The following is a 23150-nucleotide window of genomic DNA, read 5'->3' on the forward strand; positions in this document are numbered from 1 at the left end:
GAGCCGACATTATATGATACAAATAGAAGTAACTGAGGAGCTCCCAATTATTGGCTGTCTGTACAGATTCCTCTGTATACTGGAAAGCAGAGTGTCAGGAGGATGTTCTCTCTGTACTTTATATAGTGGAATCATTGCATGTTACTCCTCATTCACCGTGGTCCTCATACACAATGCATTTCTACACTTTCTTTTACAGCTTCAGATACCAATTCTGACTCCTCCAACAACCCGAAAGCCTGAGAGTGCACGATGGAGCATTAAGTGAGGACATCACAGGGGGAAGAGGAGATACAACTGTTCTTCATTCAGATTTGGCCTATTTTACTTGCTTCTGTCTGCTTTTATCAATACATCAGATGCTATATAATTTAAAGAGAACCTGTCATGTATTCTAATCCATTGTTTTGTGAATGGCATAAATTTGAATGTAAAATCATGGTGGTACACCGATTGTATGAAGATTGAGAGAAGGATTTTCCAATATTGATCAAATCATCATGGCTGACCATGTGACCCCTATAAAGGACTGTGGTATCATAAATACTCATTAATAGATTTAACTGATTGGATCAGGGCTGTGTAAGTACAGGGGTGTGGAAATTTTTTTTAAATACTACTTGTCCAAGGACTAAATCGGGGTCCCAGTCTACTTGTCACGATAAACATTTTTTTTATTTTTTTTTTTTCCAGGATGGAAATTATGAAGGGTTGCTGTTATTAAGCAGAGGTGCTTTTAAAAACGAAAGGGGCTTAATGGCAAGAAAACGTTTAATGGTTTTTATTCTTTGCTAGACGATGTCTTAAAATCCCCAAACATTATATATTTTTAAAGCAGAGGCCCTAGAGAATAGATTAGTGGGGGTTGCATTTTTTTAATGTCCATTCCCACATCCTAAGGCCCTTTATTATGGTCCCTCAGCGGGCCCCTTTCCTGTCATCTTGTGGCCCTCCCATGGTGGCGGAACACCAAAGCCAGGTCACAAGTGTGACCTTTGAGACCCTGGTAGTTCCTCCACTTGGTCTCTCCACTCAGCAGCTACACAGCACACATACCAGTCCTGCAGCCTTCTTTCACAACAGCACATTTGTGGAAAGGTGTGATCACCTCTGAGTCCTGCCACACCCCCTCAAGTCCCACCCAATCACTGCGAGCCTTGTAGCAGGCTCCACCTCGGGGGTCAGGGATAAGTGTGACACTGGGGAGCCGCCTGATCTCTGCTGGGGGAGAAGGTACTGATCTTTCCCTGGCATGCTCCGCAATGGGTTCTGCCACTGCCTCCTCTATGATCAGCTGGCGGAAGTGCCGGCTAGTCGATGGGGACGGCCCGCAGAAGGCAACATGAGGGTGGCTCTAAACCCTGCTGCTTGCCTGCAGTAGAGCTAAGTGTGAAAAAAAATACTACTTGCCCAGAGCCCGAAAATGCATGTCCCGGGCATCGGCTATAGAAATTCAACATCCCTGATAGTACCATCATCTTATTCCGTACTCCACTGCTATATATTATCTGAGTGATGATGGGGAGCACACATTGGACCCCTGTACATGTATGTACTGTACAGTAAACCCATGAGGATAGATTCATGGGAGATGCCATTGCTGACCTGCTTTTTGACTTGGGTACATCATGAGTCAGTGATCTGGAACAGGCATGCTGTCAGAACTCCCTTCTGTGTGCTCGTTTCAGGTCAGGGAATCCTGTGTAGTGGATTCAAGGACCAGGATGATAGTAATTCAAGGACCAAGATGACAGCCCCAGAACTTGCACTCCTAAAAACTGATTCACAGTGGTGGCTCTCATATTTCCATCCTCACGGGTTCCGTTTATTACCAGCCATGTATAGGGAGCAGCCTTTCCTTTGATTTTGGGGGACAGATTCTCTGTACATTAGTCAGAAGAGCATTGATATCCTGATACATTGCTAATGAGATAATAAACACAGTGTGCCATATTCTATGACAGGTTTTCTGTAGGAATAGGATTTATATAGCAATTATCATATTATACAACATAATTCTGCTTTTTAGCATTGCATTTTTTAATAACTTTTACATATTTGCAATAAGGTGAAGGTTTTCAATTTTGTTGGTTTTATTATACTTGTAATTGATAGTTTATAGTTTGATTTGTTTATGATTTGTAAAAAAAGACATTATACCATACCTACATTTACCATCTCATTCCATCATGGACACCACTGTCGTATTCTGGAATTCATTGCTAGGCATCTTCAGATGGATGATGACACGTTATGTCAGATAGACACATCTCTCCCGCTGCCCTGAACATGTATGTCAGAATGTTTCTGAGAGGCTTCAGCCATCTTTGCAATGAATGGTGGTGTCATCTACACACAGCAAAGGTCAGACAACATTGGCATTTCCTTTCCATTAATTCAGAGTCCATTGCTGACCAATATACAGAATTAACAGATCTTTTCATTGTATGTATATGAGACCTCCAGACATGGAGATGAATGAAGCTTGTCAGAAAATGCAGAGCACTGAGCTGTGTCTGCCTTAGGGCCTGTGCCATCGGGCCAAAGACAAAGTACATCATGAGTCAGTGATCTGGAACAGGCATGCTGTCAGAACTCCCTTCTGTGTGCTCGTTTCAGGTCAGGGAATCCTGTGTAGTGGATTCAAGGACCAGGATGATAGTAATTCAAGGACCAAGATGACAGCCCCAGAACTTGCACTCCTAAAAACTGATTCACAGTGGTGGCTCTCATATTTCCATCCTCACGGGTTCCGTTTATTACCAGCCATGTATAGGGAGCAGCCTTTCCTTTGATTTTGGGGGACAGATTCTCTGTACATTAGTCAGAAGAGCATTGATATCCTGATACATTGCTAATGAGATAATAAACACAGTGTGCCATATTCTATGACAGGTTTTCTGTAGGAATAGGATTTATATAGCAATTATCATATTATACAACATAATTCTGCTTTTTAGCATTGCATTTTTTAATAACTTTTACATATTTGCAATAAGGTGAAGGTTTTCAATTTTGTTGGTTTTATTATACTTGTAATTGATAGTTTATAGTTTGATTTGTTTATGATTTGTAAAAAAAGACATTATACCATACCTACATTTACCATCTCATTCCATCATGGACACCACTGTCGTATTCTGGAATTCATTGCTAGGCATCTTCAGATGGATGATGACACGTTATGTCAGATAGACACATCTCTCCCGCTGCCCTGAACATGTATGTCAGAATGTTTCTGAGAGGCTTCAGCCATCTTTGCAATGAATGGTGGTGTCATCTACACACAGCAAAGGTCAGACAACATTGGCATTTCCTTTCCATTAATTCAGAGTCCATTGCTGACCAATATACAGAATTAACAGATCTTTTCATTGTATGTATATGAGACCTCCAGACATGGAGATGAATGAAGCTTGTCAGAAAATGCAGAGCACTGAGCTGTGTCTGCCTTAGGGCCTGTGCCATCGGGCCAAAGACTTGTGTTGATGGCATTAGTTTGAGACACATGAGATCATCTAGAATTCACTGACCGGTGCATGTGATCTGCAGGCGACCTCCTTTCCTGCTTCAAGCAGGTTTTGCATACCCATAGTATACTGGAGAGAACAAAAGCCATCTACACAGACCCCTAACACTGTTCATCACATATCTGAAAAAGCCTTTATATTCCAAACCCCCCCCCATGTTATGGACCCTCTGATGTTATAATACCATAGCAGGCATGTTGTAAATGAGTGCACTCAGACTATTCTAGAGGAATCTGAGAAGAGATCATTGATGACTTGAATCTGAATGGAAAATGTCCGTATGTTGTGTGTTTTTTTTAAAATTATTTTAATGTAGCTTAAAAGAGAGAAATGGTATTTTTAATTACGTATATTGCACATAAAAGCCATAAATATCAACTGATTGTGTAGTGCAGCACACGCATCGCAGTGCTTTGTGGTGCCATTTGTTTTGAATGACGCTCCAACACTCTGCACAGTAGAGCACTATGCACTGCAGCCCATCACAATGCTCATGGCAAGGTGCATGCCCAATGTTTGTAGAGTCAAGCTGCTCTGTCAGTACTTTCAGAATGAATGGGCTGTCTTAGGGCAGTGGGCCGTAATGCTCTGTAATATGTTGTTGCATTAACATTCTCTGTAATGTGAATATCCCCTAAATGCTTTTTCTCAGAAATTCCATTGGCTCTGTCTGGCCTCCCAGCTGCAGGAGGCTTAGCATTAGCTTCATGTTGTTGGAATCATAAAATAAAAATAAAGAATGATCTTCCCTCTAAACTTCACATCAGTTGGGGTGCAGAAAACTTCATACCAAACCTCCCAAAACACATTTGAGGTTGGGTGATTCATCCAACTGGAATCCACCCAAAGCTAATGTATCAGATTATGGTGGTCTAATTCCCCAATTATACATTGAATAAATTATCTAACGCTTGAAAGAAAATCATTGTCCTAATCACCAGACAGAGACCTGAAATGGTCAGATACAGGTATGAGGCGCGTGAACAAATGGCATGTTAGTAATAAGACTGTATTTACTTTGTGGACATGAAGGCAATAAATGATAGAATTTTGGGATGTAACTATTTTTCTAAGATTTAAATTATCAATAAATGTGGCTCTCCCCTAAGAGGTGACTCTGTTGACGTTTTTTGATTGTCCTGTTTTCTAAAATAGTTAAAATATATCTGCAAACTATTTTTTAAATCTGAGTCTCTGATGCTTGTCTATATAAACCCTAACAATGAACTTTTTTTTTTTTCAATCCCTTTCAGTATTAAATGCGTTTTTTAATATATGTTGTATAATAATTTATTATTAATAGTTTATTTAAAGTGGAAGTAAACTCCTTCTGGTCACTTGTACCTACCTTTTAATAAAGCGTACCTGTAGGTACAAGGAATAAACGTGTCCCTCGTAAACGTGTCCCTGCAGCTGGTGACGTCTTCGGTACATGCGCTCTGAAGGAACAGCATACGCGTGCCGTTCCTTCACAGCTCTGTGCCAGGGCCAAGACTCCCATGCACAGGAGTGATGTCATCGCGGCTCAGCCGCTGGAGGGCTTCATTCTAAGGTAAGTTTTTCATTTTCGGAGTCAAGTTTACTACCACTTTCATTTATACCTGTTGTTGATTCTGTTAGAAATCCAATAAGCTGAAAACATTGTGTGCTCTCTGCATGTGCTGCATCCTGTGGCTTTACCACATGAGGGTAGACCATACAATCACAATACAAATGAATACAAAAGGGATCAGGGGGCCTTGTAATGGAACTGGACCCCAGTCCACACTTTTGTATTTTCCGTTATACCGCAGCTTCCCTGTCCAAACACCATCCACGCACCACGCCCTTGAAATCCCTCAGGAAATAGCACCTGACTTTTCTTAAAACAGGAAGTCAACTCCTTTATTTTTACACAAAACACAAGTTATGTACACAGGGCGGAAAAACACAATCAGGAATAGGAAACACATCATCAGCCCGCCCCATCAGTGGGAAGGGCTACAGGAAGTACATCATCAGCCTGCCCCATCAATGGGAAGGGCTACAGCACATGGCAAAGGACAATGGACAGCCACATGGCCGAGAACAAAGGACAATACACAATACTAGGACATTCACACCCTGTACCCCTTATTACATTACATCGAGTTTATATAGCGCCAAAGGGTTTGCTCAGCGCTGTACAATACTGGGGGGGACAATACATGAAACATTACAGCAACTATAAACAGCACACGAGGGGTAAGAGGGCCCTATTCTTTCGAGCTTACAATCTAGGAGGGAGGGGTAGTGGTACAGAAGGAAGTGGCTGTGGGGGATGGAGTGGTAGGAGGAATGAAGGAGAGCAGCAGTTAGGTGAGGGTGGGGTAGGCTTCCCTGAAGAGGTGGGTTTTCAGGGAGCGCCTGAAGGTGAGGAGGGAAGGTGACAGTCTGATGGATTGGGGTAGTGAGTTCCAGAGGATGGGGGAGGACCTGGAGAAGTCTTGCAGACGTGCGTGTGAGGAGGAGACCAGGGAGCAAGATAGAAGGAGGTCCTGTGAAGAGCGAAGGGTACGGGTAGGGTGGTACTTGGGAATCAGGTTGGTTATGTAGTTAGGGGCAGTGTTGTGAACGGCTTTGTAGGTCAGAGTGAGTAGTTTGAATTTGATGCGTTGGGCGATAGGGAGCCAGTGGAGGGATAGGCAGAGGGGGGTGGCAGAGGTGGAGCGGTTGTTGAGGTGGATGAGTCTAGCTGCTGAGTTCAGGATGGTCTGAAGCGGGGAGAGCCTGCACTGGGGTAGGCCGGTGAGGAGGGAGTTGCAGTAGTCAAGGCGTGAGATAATCAGGGAGTGCACAAGTAGTTTAGTGGTGTCTGGGGTAAGGAAGGAGCGTATCTTGGCGATCTTGCGAAGGTGGAGCCTGCATGTGTTTGTAAGTGATTTGACATGAGGTTGGAAGGAGAGGTTAGAGTCCAGAATGACTCCAAGGACTTTGGCTTGCGGGGCGGGATTGATGGTGGTGATGTTAGTAGTGATGGATAGGATGGGGGGGGGGCAGGGGGGAAGACGAGAAGCTCGGTTTTGGAGAGGTTAAGCTTGAGGAAATGGAGCGACATCCAGTCAGAGATGTCGTTCAGGAGGTGAGTGATGCGGGCAGAGAAAGTGGAGGTGAGGTGGGGGGTGGAGAGGTAAATTTGAGTGTCATCGGCGTAGAGGTGGTAGTTGAAGCCGTGGGAGTGTATGAGTTTGCCAAGGGAGGAGGTGTAGATGGAGAAAAGAAGGGGTCCAAGGACAGAGCCCTGGGGGACCCCAACAGAGAGGGGGAGGGAAGGGGAGGTGGCACCATTGTAGGAAACGCTGAAGGAGCGTCGGGATAGGTAAGAGGAGAACCAGGAGAGAGCGGTGTCTCTGATGCCAAGGGAGAGTAGTTTATTAAGGAGGAGGGGGTGGTCAACTGTGTCGAAGGCCGCGGAGAGGTCCAGGAGGAGGAGGACAGAGTAGTCGCCTTTGGCTTTGGCGGTTAGTAGGTCGTTGGTGATTTTGAGGAGGGCGGTTTCGGTGGAGTGTAGGGAACGGAAGCCGGACTGTAGTGGATCAAGGAGGTTGTTGTCAGTTAGGTGGGCGCTTAGGCGGTCGTAGACTAAGCGCTCCAGGAATTCGGAAGTGAGTGGCAGCAGGGAGATGGGTCTGAGGTTGTTTGGGTCAGAGGGGTCCAGGGAGGGCTTTTTGAGTATGGGGGTGATGTGCGCATGCTTTAGGGGGGAGGGGAATCCCTTAACAGGCACAGGTTGAATTAAACATAATGAGGGGAACATGAGCTGACACAGAGGTCCCCCCACCCCCAAATGTCACTCCCGTCACACTTAGGGCTTACAATTACTTACATTATTCCCATCAATCTCAGAGAACTACAACCCCCATTTTATGCAGAAAAGGAAAGGGGGAAGTTTCTGTAGTCCTAATATACATTCTGGCCAATAGTGACAACACTGCTTCTACTTAGATACAGAGGTAAGCAGTGTCACACTAGGAAGGAAATGTGTTACTGGCAGGATCACCAGGTGAACATAAAGGAAAAAATCTGGAAAAAAGAAAGCTAATGCAACCACCACATCTAAGGACTGGTAATCTGGAATATGTAGAATCATCCGAGCATAGGATGCTAGGCAAATGTAGTTTTTGTCTCCTGTAAACAAGGGAGCAGAGACTGTTTGTTTTGGGCTGTTCAGGGTTTCACAGGTTGGGAGTTTGATTGCTTCTCCCTGCCTCTGAAAGAAGCTTCCAAAGTATAAGGAGGGAAAATTCAAATGTTCAACGTAAATATTTATCATGCTTCAGCCAGTCCCTATAGAGGAATGTCCAGAAGGGGGATGGACAGGGAATAGATAGTTTGAAACACTGGAGAGCTGGGCTGTCTCTGCCCAGGAGGGTTCCAAGCCTGAGGGGCTACTGTCATTAGGCAGTCCATGGACTGTGAAGCTGTTTCTGAGGCCTCCATGGAAGCAGGGCTGAGGGCCTGGATGAATCTTGGTAGAAGCTGATCGCAGGATTTCATTACAAAGTTGGCAGCTGACTTGGTGACATGTGAATAAAGCCCCTAAATCAGGGGAAGGCAATCTTTGAGAGGTGGAGATCTATCTAAACAACATGAAAGATATCAAACATCTCAGGGGTTCAAGGCTTTTTTTTTAAAGACATTAACTAGCAAGGCCTAATTAAATAGTAAGAAAATGTTAAAAATATATACAGTTGTGGCCAAAATTATTCAACCCCCACTGAAATTGAGTGTTTTGGCCAGTTTGACATTGCTTTTGATCATTCAGTCATCTTGCTTACATTTACATTAAAGAGGCACTTGTAGGTCAGACAAATATAACATAACAGTTATAATGAAATAACCACAAATGTCTTTTCTGTGCTCACAGCATTATCAGTTTTATTCAACCCCCAAGTGACATTCAATCTTAGTACTTAGTACAGCATCCTTTTACAGTTATAACAGCTTTTAAACGTGAAGCATAGCTTGACACAAGTGTCTTGCAGCGATCTACGGGTATCTTCGCCCATTCTTCATGGGCAAAGGCCTCCAGTTCAGTCACATTCTTAGGCTTGCGCACTGCAACTGCTTTCTTTAAGTCCCACCAGAGGTTCTCAATCGGATTTAAGTCTGGTGACTGCGATGGCCACTCCAAAATGTTCCAGCCTTTCCTCTGCAACCATGCTCTAGTGGACTTGGAGGTATGCTTGGGATCATTGTCCTGTTGAAAGGTCCAACGTCTCCCAAGCCTCAGGTGTGTGACGGACTGCATCACGTTTCCATCCAATATCTCCTGGTACTGAAGAGAATTCATGGTACCTTGCACACGCTGAAGCTTCCCTGTACCTGCAGAAGCAAAACAGCCCCAAAGCATGATTGACCCTCCACCATGCTTCACAGTAGGCAAGGTGTTCTTTTCATCATAGGCCTTGTTCTTCCTCCTCCAAACATAGCGTTGATCCATGGGCCCAAACAGTTCTAATTTTGTTTCATCAGTCCACAGAACACTATCCCACAACTTTTGTGGTTTGTCCACATGGCTTTTGGCATACTGCAGTCGACTCTTCTTATTCTTTGGAGACAGCAAGGGGGTACGCCTGGGAGTTCTGGCACGGAGGCCTTCATTACGCAGTGTGCGTCTTATTGTCTGGGCTGAAACTTCTGTACCCACATCTGACAAATCTTTTCTCAGTTCCTCAGCAGTCACACGGGGACTTCTCTCCACTCTACGCTTCAGGTAGCGCACAGCAGTCGAAGTCAGCATCTTCTTTCTGCCACGACCAGGTAGCGTTTCAACAGTGCCCTTTGCCTTGAATTTGCGAATGATGCTTCCTAAGGTGTCTCTTGGTATGTTTAACATCTTTGCAATCTTCTTATAGCCATTGCCCTTCCTGTGAAGAGAAATCACCTCTTCTCTTGTCTTCCTGGACCATTCTCTTGCCTTCACCATGTTTGTAACCACACCAGTAAATGTCTAGAAGGAGCTGAGTATCACAGTCATTTTAAAGCTGCCTAATTGGTGCTTATTATGCTTGATTGCTGCTCGGTGACATCCACAGGTGTTTTCAATACCTGATGGAAAGCACCTGTATGAACCTCTGTTCTTCAGAGTGGTAGTCTTTAAGGGGTTGAATAATTGTGGCAATGAAGAAACCACATAAGAACCATTTACTACTGTATTACATAAACAATTGATGTCATTTTAGTTGCATTTGGGTAGTTACAACGTCCTTGTAGGATTTGATTCTGAATACAATTCCAAATGTACACTATAGTCCCTAAACCCCTTTACAGCATTGGGGGTTGAATAATTTTGGCCACAACTGTATTAAAAAAAACACTTTACAAATATAAACTTAGCCTACATTAAAAGAAGACACTGCCAAGCTGTAGGGTAGTGAGTGGTATGTGAACAAGCAGTGAATGGGTGTGCTGGCCACACCCACTCTTTGGCCATGCCCACACATGCGCGATAGGTGGTGCTCCACGTGCTGCATTAGCACTCCCTCTTGGGGAAGCAGCACAGCACCCCCAAAAATGTTTGGAGCCACACTGCTCATTTTCCGAATATCTGAAATACACAACTCCAAATCTATTTACTCTGTACTTACTGTAGTTTTGGGCAACGCTGTACCCCCAATATTTTTATCAAAGAATTATTTTTTCACAAAGGGCCAAAGGACATTTAAAGTTGTTGAACCACAGTTTCCATTGCTTTCACCATTCTCTGCTAAATCATGTTTGATCCTACAAAATCACAAGGAACATCAACCCTTGTATCATCAGCAAAAGACATTCCTTTCATGGCCAAACCTTCAAGAAAGCTAAACAGAACATTACCACATACAAAGCCTTGTGGTACACAGCCAGTGACTGTATTTAAACAAAAACGGGTGCACATACTTCCACACCAAAGCCATGGGGAGAACAAATGCCGAACGGTTATTAGGATTGTAACCGCTTCTGTGCCGCCCTATAGCAGAAATACTGCTACAGGGCGGCGCGAGTGTGCAAAATTGTGTGCATATATATATATGTATACAGTATATATATAATATGATTTTTGCAGGTCCGGGAAGGGGGCGCATGCTCCCTACCTGCATAGCTAATGGTGGCCTCGGCTATCAATCGCCGTGTCCCGGGCCGGTGATCCCCCACCTGCACCCAGTGGTCTCTGAGGATTTCCGACGGGGGAGAGACCAGTATGTAAACAATACAGATCTCTCCCCTGTTAGCTCCTGCACACTGCTTTGTATGGCATAGCATAGCAGAGTCATACAAAGCCGTGTGCTTACAGTGAAGCACAGCACACAGCCTCAAAGTAAAACAGCACTGTGACATAAAATGTACAGATTTGAGAGAGGTGACCTGTAGCAATATGTAATCCTAAATGTAGTTTCAGTCCTTGTCATTAAAGAAATAAGGTGTTCAGAGACAGATGGTCATCAATTAGCATCTGAAGGGACTAGCTTCCTCTGGAAGTGGCACCTGGGCCTAATAAGTTTTTGTCACCTTCTGGAGAAACCGGGAAGGAAACGGCTGGAGACAGGTTGGCTTCATGACAGTGGGAGACAAGAGCTTTGAAGTATATCAGGGGATCAAAGGAGTATGTTTTATCCCTCATAAAAGCTAAAATATTAGTTGCAGAGAGATGAAAATACTTCCTTCTGATGGGGCACTCTGTAGGCTACATGGGAATATACAAACTATATTTGTGGCCTATGTAGAATGCCAGAAAAATGCAGGAAATGGTTATGTGGCACTGGAGTGCGATAACGGAACAGTGATTGGCACTGTCACGATCCGATTGATGCGCTTGTATCGAAAATCCAATCCCCGACTTGGTGATTCAAGCTGGTCTTGGTCCAATTGACTTTGGGCAGGTCAGCACCCAGAACATCCTGTGGGCGGGTACAGGAACACCCCACAGGGTCAATTGGCCGTGGACTAATGTCCCGCCTACATCCATATCCCTATAAATTGAGGACCCGGATATTGTAATTCGTACGGAGCTGGTTCGATCGACTAACGGATTACGGACTTTTTCTGACTTGCTCCAGTCGCAGGATAAATCAGGTAAAAGTTTTATTTCTGTTTTCGCTTTTATTTTATAGTGAATAGTCAATGTGTGTCTTCTTGTATTTTTTGTATTTTCTTTAACTTTTTATACTTTATACATATTTTATGCACTGCCCACTTTCGGGATATTAAATCTTAAAATTAATAAGTGACTTCTGTGTATTTAAGCATGGGCTCATATCTTCGGAGAGATTAGATTGTATTTTATGTTAGTGCCTTTATATGCTCGGTCAAACTCATTGCCAATCTGTATGCAATTGCACTGCGTGTTGGCAGATTGCGTGCAGATTGTAAAGGTAACAGATCTGCCAGACGGAGATCTGTGTGTGGGGTGTCCCAGCAGACCGTTCTGCGCAGATAAACTGTTGGGTGGTGGCAAGCTACCGTTTGTGGTGTGTCTGGTGTGGGGGTGTGTGGACAGTGGAAGAGTGATTAACACTGGGGTTCTAGCTGTAGGATAGCTGGAGGGATCCTAGAAGGGTGTGTGATTGCTAAGCTGCTCCTCAACTCTAATCAGTGCACCAGATTGTCTGTAAGATTTGTATCTGCCAGTGTGTGGTCAGCCATCTGGAGTGGAGTCTCCCTCCAATGGTGACCAAGAGGTACTGCGGGCTGTGGAAGTATATCACGGCTGGTCTTATATACGGTTTTATATATTCAAAGCTAAGTCCCCCTTATTCCCTCTCACCCCAAGTCACAGCCACACGTGCACGCCTAGGTTAGCCAGTCGCTGTGGGCGTGGCGTGTGGGTGAACTCTTGACAAGCACACAGTTAACTCTTTGATCGCCCCAGATGTTAACCCCTTCCTGCCTAGTGCCGCTAGTACAGACAAAATTTTTTTTTTTTTTTACTGGACATCTTTAATAGCAAAAAGTCAAAAATATTTTTTTATTTCAAAATTGTCAGTCTTTTTTTTTTATAGCACAAAAAATAAAAAGTGCACAGGCGATCAAATACCACCTGAAAAAAAAAAGCTGTTCGTGGGAAAAAAAGGATGTAAATGTAATTTGGGTGCAGCTTTGCATGACCACGCAATTGTCAGTTAAAGTAACTCAGCGCAGTAAAAATGGCCTCATCAGGAAGGGGGGGGGGGGGTAAATCCTCTGGAGAGCAAGTGGTTAATAAATGGTAGGACTGTTGTATGTGTGTGTTTTATATTATTAGAACATGGACCCTGAACCTCCAGACAAGCTGGGAGATCAAAATAAATCAATCTCTCTCACCCAAAGTCATGGCAGTATATAAAAATACACTCAGCAAAATCTGAACCAAAATTCAAAACGGTGTCCCTATACCATGGCGGATCAAAAATGTCTCCCCCTTAATAGGAATAAGACATCACATGAAATAACCTCTTGGCTGTATCCTCCAAGTATCAATATATCAACCCCTCTGCAGTCTTGCACTACTTGGGCTCCCTGATCACTGTGGTGGTAATCGCATCATCTCCACCACCAACTGACCAATCCCAATAGAGTACAGCTAGTGACTGGTCTCTGTTCCAAATGACCACCATTAACAACCACACTTCCATATCTATTATCCTTTATCCAGCTGCATATCCACTGAACCGAGCCGTATCTTGTACAACTTCTGAGATCCTTGAGTTGCCTTTACTAAAATGAAGATAAATATGTCCCCAGTGCCACCCTGGTCTACATCATTGGGGATCACAAATTTCAGTCAGATACTTCTGACATGATCTGCCCTCAGTAAAGCTGCGCTGGTTTGGGTCCAGCAAGTTCTATGTTTTTAAATTATCATTGATGCTTTTGTTTAGGAGTGATTACATGAATTTTATGTATCATAGTTAGTCTGGCTGAAAAACACAAAAGTCCATCCAGTTCAGTTATGTCTACAGATGTTTAACTCAATGGGCTGGTAATTCTGGTAATAATAAAGAAAATATATACGTATGTAATCCTGTTTTGGGGGTCATATGAGATAAACCTTTTCTAGACCGTTTACATCCACGAATTCACCAAAAGGAGAAGTACAGACAAAGCTCTTCTGGCTGAACTTCTGTGGATCGGAGGAGTGCAGTTCGTTCTGCACTCCTGAGACTTGTTTTCAGCTGACAGTGGGCTGAAGCCTGTCTTCTGACGTCACTCATCTGGTCCAGGCTGGTGAAAGATCCCGACTTTAAAGTCCGGAACCACCCCAGAGTCTGGAGCAGCACTTGGCTCAGCCTCTCAGCGATCCACTGAGAGCCTGAGCCAGCCGCTCCCTCCCCAGCCCAGTGCTCCAGTGAGCGCGGGGAGAACAAAGCAGACAGCGATGACTGACAGTCACATCTGTCCGCTCAGAGGGGCTGCGAGAACTCAGCGATCATCGGTCATGTGATGTCTGAGTTCTCACCCTTATAGCCGGCGGGGGACAGATGCAGCATCGGACCAATGCTGCATCCACCTAGGTAAGTATGATTGTGTGTAAATATAACATCCCATACTTCTCTTTTAAGCACCTGGTGACCTAGGAAGCTGATCTTCCCCATCAGTGAGAAGTATGGGGACTTGTATGGTTCCTCTAGTGCAGTGCTTCACTCAGAGGGGTCTGGAGCTTTGCAAGTCATACCCTTTGTGAGATCACCCAGCTCCAGGCAGTTACATTTCTTGCAGTGATGCCGGTCTAGTCCTTATGTGTCTATTAAGGGGTTTTATTGTGGAATAGAGTGAATGAGTAGAAGGAGAACTCACAATCTGCTTGTTTCTAAACCTTCTCTTGCTGACAGTCCTTGGATGGGATTCATCTTCAGGGGTATACAGCAAGCTACAGTAACTCTCCCTGAAACAGAAGTTCTAGTGGGTGCGCTGTACGAGGTCTCTGACGGTCTCTTTAGTCAGTGGCAGTTCTAGTGGGTGCGCTGTACGAGGTCTCTGACGGTCTCTTTAGTCAGTGGCAGTTCTAGTGGGTGTGCTGTACGAGGTCTCTTACGGTAGCTTTAGTCAGTGGCAGTTCTAGTGGGTGTGCTGTACGAGGTCTCTTACGGTAGCTTTAGTCAGTGGCAGTTCTAGTGGGTGCGCTGTACGAGGTCTCTGACGGTAGCTTTAGTCAGTGGCAGTTCTAGTGGGTGTGCTGTACGAGGTCTCTTACGGTAGCTTTAGTCAGTGGCAGTTCTACTGGGTGCGCTGTACGAGGTCTCTGACGGTAGCTTTAGTCAGTGGCAGTTCTAGTGGGTGCGCTGTACGAGGTCTCTGACGGTAGCTTTAGTCAGTGGCAGTTCTAGTGGGTGCGCTGTACGAGGTCTCTGACGGTAGCTTTAGTCAGTGGCAGTTCTAGTGGGTGCGTTGTACGGGGTCTCTGGCGGTCGCTTTAGTTAGTGGTAGTTCTAGTGGGTGCGCTGTACGAGGTCTCTGATGGTAGCTTTAGTCAGTGGCAGTTCTAGTGGGTGCGCTGTACTAGGTCTCTGACGGTCGCTTTAGTCAGTGGCAGTTCTAGTGGGTGCGCTGTACGAGGTCTCTGACGGTCGCTTTAGTCAGTGGCAGTTCTAGTGGGTGCGTTGTACGAGGTCTCTGACGGTAGCTTTAGTCAGTGGCAGTTCTAGTGAATGCTGCACTGTTCATTATATCTAGTGTCCCACATAGGATCTGTTAGGGTGAGGTCTTCCTGGATCATGACAACTTCTACAGGAACACAGCCTGTGAGAATACGAGGCCTCTGGACATGGGCTCCAGCCCAGGAACTTCTAATCAGGCACAGCCTGCAGGCTAAGGACACTTCAAGAACAGAGCTCAGCCTGCTTGGTCCTGGTAGTCTAGGCTAAACCTTAACGTGTCACTAAACCCACAACAGTAAAATCAGTCTGTATATACAGTAAAGAATGCTTGTTATACTCACTGTGGAACCTAAGGGGTTAATCCTGCACATTGTGTAAAGGCTGTTTGATCCTGTCTTCTCTGATCCTCCCCTTCTACTGACCCCAATCCATCTGCTGATAGAACAGAGCCCTAGGAGGCACTGTGCACAAGCTCAGTTTGGTTTGTATTGCTAGTTTTTTTTCTTTGGGGAGGGTGCATGTGATCAGCACAGGGCCAATCAACACTATCCTGACAGAGGGTCATGGGTTATGCAGCCTCATAGGACAGTCAGAGCTGAATAAAAACTGCTACAAGATTTAACCAGTGCTCTGCTGATAGAAGGCACAAGACCGCTATATACTGCTGATGAGAAAAGGTATTTAGCAGTTTATATTTACTAAAATAATTGCATTTCCATGCTGTGTGTACTGTGGCAGACCAGATATAGTGAATGCAGGGTCCAGGGAGACCGGATATAGTGAATGCAGGGTCCGGGGAGACCAGATATCGTGAATGCAGGGTCCGGGGAGATCAGATATAGTGAATGCAGGGTCCGGGGAGACCAGATATAGTGAATGCAGGGTCCTGGGAGATCAGATATAGTGAATGCAGGGTCCTGGGAGACCAGATATAGTGAATGCAGGGCTCGGGGAGACCAGATATAGTGACTGCAGGGTCCGGGGAGATCAGATATAGTGAATGCAGGGTCCGGGGAGACCAGATATAGTGAATGCAGGGTCCTGGGAGATCAGATATAGTGAATGCAGGGTCCTGGGAGACCAGATATAGAGAATGCAGGGTCCGGGGAGAGCGGATATAGTGAATGCAGGGTCCGGGGAGATCAGATATAGTGAATGCAGGGTCCTGGGAGACCAGATATAGTGAATGCAGGGTCCGGGGAGAGCGGATATAGTGAATGCAGGGTCCGGGGAGAGCGGATATAGAGAATGCAGGGTCCGGGGAGACCGGATATAGTGAATGCAGGGTCCGGGGAGACCAGATATAGAGAATGCAGGGTCCGGGGGTTAGTAACACTTTAACAAACACCTCGGGTATTGGCCAGCTAACAGACAGGCAGACTTTCCTGTGTCACACCTCTGACACAACATTCTTGAGTCTACACAACATAATCTAGCAGATAATGTGATACTGAAAACTCCCAAACAGAACATTCTTAGAGAGGCCTTACTAGCAGAAATACACCTGTAGGGTCCCTGCTTTAGGCTGGAGTGTCTCTGGATAAATTATTTTCCTGGCTATGCTGTATTCAATGGTGTGAGCCATCGGAAGGGCAAGGGTGGTCAAATATCCATCTCATGATGCTCACTGCAAAGGGGGGACACCAAATCACCCTCCATATCCCTCTATAATCAACATAAAAAAATGTGTAAATTAGGTACAAAGCTTTTTCAGAAGACCTAAAAACTGAGATTCTAGTTAATGTATGAAGAAATGCTGACCGTATATAGGACAAGGACTGGGGAGGACCATGTTCCTTCAGATGAAATGACTCCAATTCTCCCCCATCCTGATGGCACCTATCAGACAAGAGTCAGTGTGGAAGTGCCAACCAAGGAGGGAGACTCTTACTCCTGTCATGTGGACCACAGCAGCCTGGAGGATGTTCTTTCTAAGAAAGTAGAAGAAAGTTTAATTAAAAAAAAGCTAATCATGAATGCACCTGAGGTCTGCCTTTATGGTTGGAAAGATATTAAAAAAAAATGTTTAGGTCTTTTTTAAGTGGAATTTAACAAAATATCAATGTAACGTGTATTTATTCCTGCCTCCTGATATATGTGCTCTGTACTGGGCACCACTAGAGCAGGTATATTTTATATATGATTCTTCCACAGTGTACGCAGTTTTGAAAAGTGCTGATTGCACTGATAGACAGTCTGAGTTTGATTTACTAAAGGCAGATAGACTGTGCACTTTGTAAGAGCAGTTGTTCCAGGTCAGTAAATGAGGGGAAGCTCAGCTGACGTCCATCATCCAATCATGCGCAAGCAAAAGTGCAGTTTATTATATTTTCTTTGCATGTGATTGGGTATTCTGTGTGAAGAGAAGCTTCCAGCGCACAGGATTACTCAACTGTTTATAGGACTCCAGAGAGATTGTAGATCTGGGGCAGGAGAGACACACCCTTATGTCCAAAATGTAACCTACACCAGGGAGACTCATATGTTTTGGCATTGTCCAAAGCTCGCTAGATATTGGGCCGAGGTTTTATGTCCCTTCTCCTTAGTTTCCCAATCTTATGTTCAGCTAGATCCCGTCATATGCCTCTTAGGGGCAGTAGAGGCTGAACAGTACCAACCAGGAGTGTATATTATGGTTTCTCGCCCGCTATACCTTGCTAGGAAACGTATAGTCACGGACCAATCCCTGCGGTTAAGGCAAGGTGAGGCTACAGTCCTGTGTGCAGGAGAACTGCAGCCAGTACCCCCCCCCCCCCCCCCCGGCACCGAGAGGAAAAAGGAGTTCCAGTGTAACTTTAGTGTGGAAAAAGTAAACAGGATTTGTAATGCAGACGAGGCATACTGGGGCTGATTTACTAAAGCCAAATAGACTGGTCACTTTGCTAGTGCAGTTGTACTTGCTGGGGAATTTGCTCCAGAGCTTAGTAAATGAGGCAACACTCTGCTTACTCCATCGTCCAATCATGTGCAAGGAAACATGCTGTTGTATTTAATTCCCTTGCATGTGATTGGGTGTTCCTAGTAAATGAGGTGAAGCTTCACTTCCCTTGAAGAGTTCAATCGCACTTGCAAAGTGAACAGTCTATTTGCCTTTAGTAAATCCAGGCCACTATGTCACGTCTGCAGTATATCTGCGTACCTGTCTGTCTGCGCTGTACACTGAGCTGTGCGCACACCTCAGCCTATCATTTCAGCAGCGTGGAGATGACTGAACTCCTGCGCAGTGGCGTCCCGAGGCAGGTGCAGGGGGGGCGGTCCACACTGGGTGACACCGACAGCACGGGGTGACACCGGACCCGCTCCAAGAAAAAGTAAGTTGTAAAGCAAGCCGACGATCCCCGCAGGATGGATCGGATCTGCGGATTGAGCATAATGGTTTGGAGTCTGATCCATCATGCTCAATCCGCTGATCCGATCCATTCTGTGGGGATCATCAGAGGGGGTGTTACCGCACCGGGTGACACCAACCCTAGGGACGCCTCTGCTCCTGTGCATACGCGGGAGTGACATCATCGCAGCCTGGCCAATGACAGCGGACGGGATTGATACCTGGAAACAAATGATACGTGTTTTACATGAGCGACGTGGCTGATAACATAAGTCTGTGGGTGGGAACTTGGTTTTGGGATTGTTTACACCAGCAGTGCCCTCTAAAGAGTGATGTGCAGTGGATCACTCTTCAAAGGACATTTGACACGGGGTGAGGAAGCATGATGCTGCCTATTGTAACCTCCAAAGACCCACATGTGAACCCAAAGGGGATCGTTTGTAAAGCATCCTGGCTGTGGAGTGAACATCCCACTCACTACCATGGCAGTATCAGTAGGAGCAGTTGGAGGGCAATAAAAATGTTGGCTCAACCGCAACCTCCAACTGCAAAGGTAAACCAGCCTTATGCAGGCCATAGACGGGTCGTTTTTCGGCCAACAATTTGGCCGTTCTGTTGCCACCAATACTTACGAAAATCAGCCGTTTTTTGTAGATTTTCCAGCATGACCAATAAAAGAAACGAGAAAGAACTGGGAAAATCGGCCGATGACATTGCCCACTAATGGTGCAAATATCGGCTGATTATTCTTTCGGACGAAAATTCGGCAGATAAATGACCCGTCTATGGCCTGCATTACTGTCAGATGATGTAACTGCAAATAATCTGTCAGCTGATTTCAGTTGGAAGGTAAAGACAAGCCCAGCGTACGACTCCAGGAGTTTTCCGGCACCTTAGAAGCTGCAGGTGTCATGTACAGCCTGTCATTCTAGTGGTTGGCTGTGTGCAGTCTTTGCTTGTCAACACGCATGCTTCTGCCCATCGGCATTTACCCCCCACACGTGTGTACAATGCATGTGGGTACACAGCGGGTCAGTGTATGGTAATTCTGTCATATGTACACGTGTGGGGGAACAGAGATGCACAGAATCATTGACAAGAATACATACAGCCATTCAGTTTTATGGCGGACTGTACATGGAACCTGCGACTCCCCAGGCATGAGAACACCCCCAGAACTTTACACTGGACATATATTCCCCCTCTCACCATCCGTGTGCATGAGATCTAAATATGACATGTCTTCTATATAAAGTATCATTCCCTGAACCTTCAGATTCTCAGTGTTCCCTCCATCTCATGGGTCTCTCTCTTTCAGAACCTGACAATGGCGCCCCCTTGCTGGGATTCTTGGCATTGCCTGTGCTGCTGTTCTCATCGCAGTCGCTCTTGTGGTTGGAATTGGTTTATATAGAAGGAAGTGACAGATGATCATTTTTCTCTCAGAGGTCACTTCCTTTCACATTATAAATGAATGGACTTCAGATGAATTTGATTGCTTAAAGCGACAAGTATGGAAGCAGCCATTGTTGGCCCCCGAGAGGTTAGAGCAGTGCTGGGTCCAGTACTCACCCCCTTCTCAGTTCGGCCCCCACATTAGTAAACAGAATATGTCCTCAATATTCCAGGTGAACTCACACTTACTGTCTTTCAACCCAGGAGACTGAGGACATATTGTAAATGTAGGGTGTCATGCACCTGATTTTGAGGGGCATCACTAGGCACCCCGTACTCATGGTGTATTGGTGCAGAGAAGTCATCTCCAAAGTGTGGCCCATGGGTCAGATGTGGCCCTTTGCTTGGCTTTATCTGGCCCTTGGGGTATTATTCCTCCCACTTATACAAGGCACTACTCATCTCACTGACAACATAGATAAGGCATCATTTTTCCCACCGACACCAACAATGGGGCACTATTCCTCCCACTGACACCAACAATGGGGCACTATTCCTCCCACTGACACCAACAATGGGGCACTATTCCTCCCACTGACACCAACAATGGGGCACTATTCCTCCCACTGACACCAACAATGGAGCACTATTCCTCCCACTGACACCAACAATGGAGCACTGTTCCTCCCACCGACACCAACAATGGGGCACTATTCCTCCCACTGACAGCAACAATGGGGCACTATTCCTCCCACCGACACCAACAATGGAGCACTGTTCCTCCCACCGACACCAACAATGGGGCACTATTCCTCCTTCTGACACCAACAATGGGGCACTATTCCTCCCACTGACACCAACAATAAAGCACTATTCCTCCCACTGACACAGCTTCACAAAGACCTGCTCGGGTTGTACAGTAAGGTTAGGTAATATCCAGTCTTAGGTCTCACTCATACATTGTAGATTTCCATGGTGCTGCAAGTATACTGCCAATACCTTCCTGTACACCTGAGTGGCAGGCTGAGAGCCAAGGCTGTCCACTGCTGTGAACATGTATCTGCCCGTCATGAGGTTACCTGCTGTTAGGGACAAATGTCCAAGCCTGGATGCAGAGAGATTGGGTCCGAGGGCAGACATGTATCCCGACCTGCAGGTAACATGACATGACATGTATCCCGACCTGCAGGTAACATGACATGTATCCCGACCTGCAGGTAACATGACATGACATGTGTCCTGACCTGCAGGTAACATGACATGACATGTATCCCGACCTGCAGGTAACATGACGACATGTATCCCGACCTGCAGGTAATATGACATGACATGTATCCCGACCAGCAGGCAACATGACATGACATGTATACCGACCTGCAAGTAACATGACATGACATGTATCCCAACCTGCAGGTAACCTCAGGACATCATAGCCAGTGAGGAGTGTGACGGGCGCAGCGTCAGACCCCAGCTCTTCTCACCAAACTTGTGACCGAAGGACTAGCCAATCTAAAACCGAGCTGTGACGTGCGTAACAATGCCACGCCCAGCTGCACCCTGCACAAAGATTTTCCAGCTAATGGACCACAACCTGTGTGTCGGCTGCCTGGGAGTGATTGTTACTGGGTCAGGTTAATTACACAATTAACCCTTCACACTGTCACCACCTCCTTTTTGTACAGAGAAAGAGGAAACTCGGCAATATCAGCAATAACACTATGAAGGTTGAATAATCGTCGGTGTACCACTGTCACCGCAGGCAGAGATATACCGAAATTTAAAACACAGACAGTAGCGCTTTTCAGGGGTAGGGATTCTTAGTTTGCAGTAAGGAGCTTTAGAAACAGTTCAACACTTTGAGAAAATAAGATTTATTACTAAAAGGTCAAAAGGGTGCAATAAAAATATTTACAGAAAAAGATGTAGCCTATATATATATATATATAGATACAGAAAACAATAGCACAGCAAAGAGATAACAGAAAGAGGTTTAGAGGGTTAAAGTACTTGCCAAACGTCCTGGTTTAAGCATATCAGGTTTCATGAGCCAAAAGGATGCCTTATCTCCCAACGTTCGTTCCGATGTTAAAAAGGGAGAATTCTTCAACTCCCTTAACTCAGCTCAGCTTTTTCTAGCAACTCCACAGGGTGTCTCCCTGAAACAGAGAACCAATCGCCTCATTTGGGAAGGGAGTTGTAGGTGGAGACCTCAGGCTATGACCAAAGCCTGCACAAATTATAATATGGTTCATAACTTACCCTGGATACATATAACATTCTATCCACGAGTAGATTAATACGCAGAATCTTCTGCTGAATGGTTAGATATGAAATATCCGCTTGAATGGTTACAGAGATATAATTTTCTGCTCTCCTGTATATGCCAGCTAGGGGTTGTAATATACCAGGAGACTTATTTTAAAGTCAGCCGTCCGAATATGTGCTCCATGTTTGTGTAAATATTTTCTATTTGAAGATATAAACTTATATTGAAAAGTGAGATTTTAAATGTAAGTATGTTTTTACGACCTCCTTTTGAAGCTCAGTGAGGGCTCGGTTTATGGCTTTACGAGCCCTTCTCTAGCAAGAGTCTGGCAGACATCAGGGAACCTAGCTAGTGAGGTTTATAGCCATGACGCCCTCCCAATGAGTTTGTTGCCTGTGATTTCTGCAAACACACACCGACCACATTCCTGAGGAAGGGGGGAAATCGGAAGAGTAAGACTGATTTGGGAGAGAGAGAGATACAAAATGGAGGGGTTTGGAGCAAAATGGATGACCGCGTCCATCTCTGTGTGCATGATTGCTACACCGGTGACCATGTGTTCCCCCTCCCCCTAAGCAAAAATATCTGCCATTCAATAAAAACCTCCCTACACTAGGCACATCTCTGCCCAAAGCACCCCTTTTTCCTCCAGCAGCCCCCTAAAAACTAAATTATCCTCCTCCAAGCAAAACTCCCTCCTAAAGCAACCTACCAACCCCACCCCAACCATCTCCCCTTCTCCCAGCAAATATAGCCCCCCGTCTCTAAACCCCCCCCCCCCCCAAAAAAAAATCTGGCAAGACCCTCCTAGGCAAAAATTCCTAAACCTAAAGAAAACCTCCCTTCGTTCAAGCAATCCCCCCCCCCCTTAAAAGCAAGTCTCTGCGTATAACCACCCCTCTGTAAACTTCCACACATAAAACTACCCCCCTTCCCAAAAGTGAAACCATCCTCTTTCCCTAACCCCCCACCAAAAGAAACTTTCAAAGGCATGAATTCTCACGTCCTCCTTCCACCAAACAGAAGGTCTATGCCTTTCCACTTACCAGACCTTAGAT

At 45.4% G+C, this 23150-nt stretch overlaps 1 pseudogene across 1 annotated transcript in view; it reads left to right on the plus strand.

The window, feature by feature from the left end:
• LOC149449724 (class I histocompatibility antigen, Gogo-B*0102 alpha chain-like) overlaps window positions 1-4638 on the plus strand; it is a 69675-nt pseudogene extending 65037 nt beyond the window's left edge. The window contains exon 6 of the transcript XR_016315374.1: window positions 200-4638. The product of XR_016315374.1 is annotated as a class I histocompatibility antigen, Gogo-B*0102 alpha chain-like (transcript). The remainder of the gene's footprint in view (window positions 1-199) is intronic.
• The last annotated feature ends 18512 nt before the right edge of the window (window positions 4639-23150 follow it).

This window comes from Staurois parvus, unplaced genomic scaffold, assembly GCF_062004578.1.
Source record: "Staurois parvus isolate SC_StPar_1 unplaced genomic scaffold, SC_StPar_1.0 ptg000606l, whole genome shotgun sequence".
Taxonomy (NCBI): domain Eukaryota; kingdom Metazoa; phylum Chordata; class Amphibia; order Anura; family Ranidae; genus Staurois; species Staurois parvus.